The sequence below is a fragment of the Pristiophorus japonicus genome, chromosome 10, assembly GCF_044704955.1.
Source record: "Pristiophorus japonicus isolate sPriJap1 chromosome 10, sPriJap1.hap1, whole genome shotgun sequence".
NCBI classification, from domain to species: Eukaryota; Metazoa; Chordata; class Chondrichthyes; family Pristiophoridae; genus Pristiophorus; species Pristiophorus japonicus.
Window position 1 is genome coordinate 22,260,051 of NC_091986.1, and position 7,020 is coordinate 22,267,070.

At 47.6% G+C, this 7,020-nt stretch overlaps 1 pseudogene; it reads left to right on the forward strand.

Moving 5' to 3' along the window:
- Positions 1 to 6,117: 6,117 nt before the first annotated feature.
- On the forward strand, positions 6,118 to 6,352 carry LOC139275354 (U2 spliceosomal RNA; annotated as a pseudogene).
- The last annotated feature ends 668 nt before the right edge of the window (positions 6,353 to 7,020 follow it).

Sequence of the window (7,020 nt, forward strand, 5' to 3'; positions counted from 1 at the left end):
ATATCTTAAAGGGGGATATTGTCATGTCTGTATGCTTCGGGTTACAAGCCACCAGGTGGCGCCACTGTCGGAGGTCATTGGGCTGAACGCACGTGTGTGCGGTCCAGGTATAAAAGGCAAGCCATCATGTAATGTAATCACTTTGGGCCCGAATAAAGCAGAGCCAGGTTTGTACCTGTGTTAGTTTACAGTATTCAGTCTATCGAGTTATTACATACATAACACATATGAAGAAAGGTTGAGCAGGTTTAGAAGAATGAGAGGTGATCTTATTGAAACATATAAGATTCTGAGGGGGCTTGACACGGTAGATGCAGAGAGGATGTTTCCCCGCATGGGGGAATCTAGATCTAGGGGGCACAGTTTCAGAATAAGAGGGCGGCCATTTAAGATAGAAATGAGGAGGAATTTCTTCTCTCCCAGGGTCGTGAATCTTTGGAATCAAGGAGCTGTGGAGGCTGGGTCTTTGAATATATTTAAGGTGGAGATAGACAGATTTTTAACTGATAAGGGAGTCAAGGGTTATGCGGAGCAGGCAGGGAAGTGGCGTTCAGGCCAAGATCAGATCAGCCATTATTTTATTGAAGGGCGGAGCAGGCTCGAGGGGCCAAATGGTCTACTCCTGCTCCAATTTCTTATGTTCTTATGTTGTTCCTGTCGTACGCATTTGGAAAATTAGGAGCTGACATTAATCTTAGGCGGATATCGAAGACTAATTTCAGCCCCCTTGTCTCTTAAGTATTTGGGAAATGGTCTTAATATGTTCTACATTTCTTTCTTTCATTTTAATTAATTATATGCAAATAGGAAGTACTATTTATCCAATGCAGGTGTACTGACATTTGTACAGAACTTATGTAAAACAAGAATGCAATTGCTGGGAGTTTCTTCATTTGTTGAAAATAGCACAGGCATTCACCAACAAACGTATTGCCAATTCTGTAAGTTCAATAAAAAGCCACAGTTTCTAACCATTTCCTATTTCATTTCCCATGGTGTCACTCAGTGGTGGGGACAGGGGGCTGGGGAAGGAAACATTTTTTGTTAATTTGCTGCACCACCCATTTTGGCATCTGGTACAAACCAAAGGGAAGATGAAACAACAGTTTGGAATTTCAATGTTAATAACTTCATTAATCCCCAATGCTTTCACTGTTGTCACAATAAAAGACATTTTGAATAATGAATTTGGGTTTTCTGCCCACATGGGGCGATTCTTCAACTCTAATTAACTTGTTGTAGAGTCTTCTCAAATTGCTTTGTCTGTGGTATAGCTATGGCTCATCCTGTGACTATTTTTCCATTAACCCTGAGATCCCAACGACATGTCCTCTCCCTATTCTGTTCTTGCTTCGTGACAAACAGCTTCTCCACTCATCACCCACTATACATTGTTTAGCTGATGATTCCTCATTGCCAGAACACTCAATCTCTGTTCCTCACAATGGCCCCAAGTTTCGTCCCGCGGCGAAAACGGCGCACCTCCGAGCTGGGCGCCTGTTTCTCGCGCCGAAAACTGCGCCTAAAAAAAAGTCCGATATTCTCAAGCTCCTTGGAGCTCGATGTCTGCTTGGCGCGGCGCGCTCTTCGCAACAGGGGGCGGAGCCTAACACTCGCGCCGATTTTCTAAGTAGCAGGGGGTGGGTACAATTTAAATTAGCCTTCGTGGTGCCGGCAACCCTGCGCATGCGCGTTGGAGCGTGCACGCACGCGCAGTCTCACACAAATATTGGCACTCGGCCATTTTTAAAAATACTGCAGAAAAAGTGAAGATTTGTTTCTTGGACCCCTGCAAAGGCTTGTAATTTAATTTTTTTTGATATTTCTGTGTGTGAGGGAGTGCTTTTAGCAGCACTGCTGAATAAATCACCTGCTGAAATCAGTGAGTTCAGCTTTTCACTGCTAAACTTGCAGAACCGGTGCTGCATTGGTGCATGCAAATTAAGGACTGTGTGTTTGGAGAAATAAGAGTGCCAATTCAACTTTGCAATAATACGTGGTGTTGACAATGCAGCACCCATTCTGCAAATTTAAATATAAAACTGTCGATGTGGCTGCCTCTCCCTGTCCAAATGGCCTCAGTCCCCCTCACAGCTCGAAGGCTGCTGCTGTATCTTCGGCTGCCGGCCAGCCACTGACGCCGCCCCTAAAGCGTGGCCGAATGGCCTCAAGAACCTTAATGAGCTGCGTGTGTCCTGCATTGATTCTTCGGCTGCCGGCCAGCCACTGACGCCGCTGCTATCTCATGGCCGAATGGCCTCGGGTCCGTCCGGTGCTGCTTCTTCGCAGCCAGCCACGAAGAGAATGAAGGCCTGCCTCAAGCACTGCAGCTCAGCTCGAAGCTTGCTGCCGCTGCCGTCGAGACACTGACGCCACACCGCTGCCTGTCTCCAACATGAAAGGCCTGCCTGAAGCACTTTCACACAGGTAGGAACATGGTTTATTTAATCTTTTCTTTGCTTATAAATTTTTATTCAGGTTGGATTTATTTGTATAATATTTGTATAAGTATAACTAAGGATTGATTGTAGAATTTAATGACTTCCCTTCCCCCCCTCCCCCCCCCACCTCGTTCCCTACGCCTAATTTGTAACCTACGCCTGATTTTCTAAAGTGTAGACAAGGTTTTTTCGAGCGTACAAAAATCTTCACTTACTCCATTCTAAGTTAGTTTGGAGTACGTTTTCACTCACGAAACTTTGAAATCAGGCGTAAGTGACCGGACACGCCCCCTTTTGAAAATAAAATTCTGTTCCAAAGTGAAACTGTTCTAACTGACGAGAACTGGAGCAAACTAAATGTGGAGAATTCCGATTTCTAAGATACTCCGTTCTGCACCAGTTGCTCCTAAAAATCAGGAGCAAATCATGTGGAAACTTGGGGCCCTAGTGACTACATCTTCATCTCTTCAATTGACACAACAAAAATCTTGATTTCTTTAATTCCTGAAAAAACATAGGCCCTGAAATTATTCATTTGGATATTAGACTATGCACACTAAGGGGCCAAAATTGCCCCCCGCCCAAAACGGGGCGCTCCCATCCTGGTTTGTGTGTTTTTACTGCCACGGTGGCTGAGGTCGCTGACTGAGCGACATTCTGCTCTTTGTTTTTTTCACTATGATCCGGAAGTCGCTCTTAATGGGGGCGGTGACTACACATGAGGTGCGGATACACGGCAGTGGCAACACCTGAGGGGTGGAAGTTGGTTGGGGGGGGGGTTGCGGAGTGACTGCTGCGATGACATCATCATGACGTTGCGTCACCATGGCTCTCCCCTTCACTTAAAGGGGAGAACCCTCGCGACTTTAAAACTTCGGCCCACTGAGCCACCAGGGAGGGTTTCGGCCGGGCCAGCGGCCTGGCACACAAGGGGGGTTGGGGGGGGGGGGGGTGCTAGGCTGCCTGTTGACGGCCACGGCCGAACCCGGGGGGCATAACTGTTGGGACGACATGGCAGACAGCCGACAAAAATAACAATGGCGGAAGCGGCAATAGGTCCTCCCCTTTAAGAGGAACCATGCCGCCATTGCAGAAGGCCACAGCCTCACTGGACCACCGGGAAAGAAAAACAGGTTTTGGCACCGCCGGGTGGGCCAAAGATTTTCATGGTGGAATTTTAACATCGGGGGGTCGGGGGGGGGGGTAGATCAGGTGTGTGCACTGTGATGACACGCTTACCACGGATCAACGGCAGCATAGCGGTGGGGGGAGGAACGGGTCATCGCTGGGATAGCATGGGAGTGGAATTTTGATAATGGCGACCACGACACGAAAAGTCGGCGGCCATGGTACTCCTCAACATGGCCGCCGCTTTCTGGATTTAACAGCCCTTAATGAAAGGGGCAATTTCAGCCCCTAAATGAATTAACATCTCCACTAAAGTAGCAGTTAGGAATTTCAGAGTACAATCACATTAGTGTGGTTTCACAGTCATTTGTTTCTGCCACATGTTACCTTTGATGGCTCCACCTTTAATCTTTCTTCATCTATTGATATCCTTGGCCTCGCTACTTTCACTGATCTCAAAGGGAATTCCCACATCTGCTCCGTTGCTAAAACTGCCCCCAAGAAGCTTAGTTTCCACTTTCACACCAAATGGTTCTTTCTCAGCTCTTAACACTACATACAGCCCAATGCCACCAAAGACCTGAATACTGTCCCTATGGCCAGAATTTTGCCGGCGCTCAGAGGGCGAGTTCGGAGGTCGGTCTGCTATCAAAATAAAAAAGATTGACAGCGGGTCAGCAACCCCCTGTCAACCCACCTCTACGTCAGTTTCCCAAGTGCTGAGTCTGCACTTTACAGACCCGGCACCAAGCGGCGGGGGACCCAATTGATAACGTTAAGAGCTTGTTAAAAGTTACTTAACAGCATTTTACCATGTGCTTACCATTTTTCCGGCTTTTTGACGAAGTTCCCGGCGCTCGGGGATCATGTCAGGTAAGTAGGTCGGGTTTTCAATGACTCTCCATTTTTCTGAATAGGTGACAGTTGCAAAAGTGGTTTAAAAGCTACCTTTTCACAGCTGTTCACTTTCCAATCTTAAAAGCTGGAACCTTCAGGATTTAGAAGACACTTGAGTTTATGCAGTTTTGAAGTGTTTGGAGTAAACACCTCCTTGGAACAATCTATCTCACCATTGACAGATCGCTTCTGTCATCTCAACCTCAGCTGCCATCTATTCCATCAGCATTGATGCCCTTGAAAAAATCTTACCATGGTCCGCAGAATCCCACCACAATCACCACCAACATCACCAGGCACACCAGCATCACCAGGCACACCAGGCACACCAACATCACCAGGCACACCAACATCACCAGGCACACCAACATCACCAGGCACACCAGCATCACCAGGCACACCAGCATCACCAGACACACCATCACCAGGCACACCAACATCACCAGGCACACCAACATCACCAGGCACACCACAGCACCAACATCAACCTGCTCCACAATCAACTGATGCTACATAAGGCATCAGCACCTGACCACATTGCTGCCCGAGAGGCCAAGGCTGCATTTATTTCATTTGACGCTGTACACCCTGGCTGCAACATGATGCGCCAGGTTGGCACCACCCCACTCCAACACCATAAAGCATCCCTACAATGTCTAAGCCATTCCTTTCACACTCATCACCATTGCGGGGGGGTGTCGTTATGTCTCACCACTCACTGTAACTCACTAAGCCACTTCCAAAGGTGCACACAAATCTGCCCAAGACGGCAAAGTGTTGAAAATAAAGATGTCAATGTTTGACAACACATTAACAGAAACTTTACATGAACATTGGCTAAAAGACCTGTGCCTACCCTCGTGGATTGTTAGTTGGTATGATTGGACTAGGATGAGGGTGAGTGTGAGGGGTGGCTAGTGAGATGGGGAAGTGATGATGTAGATAGAGAGGGATGGGTGGAGCTGCAAGGTAAGTTGGTATAAGTAAGGATGTGCAGGAATAGGGTAGGGAAGGCAGAGTGATGGTGATGTGATGAGTGGCACAGTAGGATGAGGTTGAGTGTGGCTTTGCAGTAATGTTTTGTAATCTACTGAGACATTGAAAGGTTTGCACCACTGTAGCCTGGTCCTCCTGATGATTTCCCTGCTTGTGACCTCCTATGCAATGTGCAACCAGGTTGCATTGGTGTCCTGGGGAGATCTCTTCCGCTCATTGGAAAGGAAGAGAATCTCCCTGCATATTGTGACTCCCTCTATAAGCGTATGGAGGGATTCATGGGAGAGCTGGGTGCAGCCCTGCACCTTGGTACACCTCAATGCTGCAGAACACTGATAGCATTACTATCAAAATCAATGTGGACATGGTCTCTGTAAGGAACTCGGCTGATGACGTGCCATCAAATGACGTCATCAGACCCAGTTCCTTTTAATTGGCCAGGAACTTCGCAGGGTGGGCTTAAAAGCCTCATCAATGCAAAATTCTTTTCACAGAGCGGGATGGAGCCGGGAGCGAGGTCACAATCTGCAGCCTACCCCAGCCGCCCCGGGCCCACCACAGTTGGCGAAATTGGGGCCAATATCTGGGAGTCCATCTTCTCATTGCACCTCAAGTTCACGAGCATTGCATCTTGCATTATATGTTGATAACTCGACTTGCTTCTCGGCCTTTTGGCTAAGATCAAGTGTAGTACCGTTTCTGACCAGCCACCATGACCTCCGGGTGGTTTCTCCCTGGTCAGGAAGGTATATGCTTGCATTTTTGGAAACAGGAGGTGGGTGGGGAGGTTTGACCCATCCACCTCCACGGAGGTGTGTGGGGGACCTGACCCATCCACCTCCATGGCACGAACCTGGTATTGCAGTACTTCCAGGAACGGTGCAGTGGCTCTAGGCCTTTTGGCTAAGAGCATTGGTGCAGAGTGATCCTTGGCATGTGCAAGGTGACCTCTGGCGTTTGTGATTTGACAAAGAATTGGAACGATTGGCTACAAATTTAAAAAAAAAAAAAAAAATATGTTGATAACTCGACTTACAAGAATACTTTCATGCAGAGGCCTAAGCACCCTTCGTCCACTTAAACAGAGAGGTACTAGCAGATCTCTCAAATCAGCTGTCTGTTGCCAACTGGGAGATATCCCTCAAATTTCGGTGAAGAAATTACAGATGCATTAGTCCGAATTTCTAATGTTCTCTAGATGGAGGAATTATGCCTTTGGATTCAAAAATTCTTCAGCAATTTGATTCACTCCATGTGATATCAATGGCTGAGCACACTGGACACAGCAAAGGCATGGGATCCTGGCAAAATCCCAGCTGTAGTGCTGAAGAACACTGCTCCAGAACTAGCCAAGCTGCTCCAGTACAGCTGCAACACTGATATCTGTCCGACAATGTAGAAAATTTCTCAGGTATCCCTCCCACACTCAGAGCAGGTGAACGGCCTCTCCCCAGTGTGAACTCGCTGGTGTACCAGCAGGTTGGATGAGGTACTGAAGTAGGTGAACGATCTCTCCCCAGTGTGACTGCGCCGAAACTATGTAATACTTACCACCGGA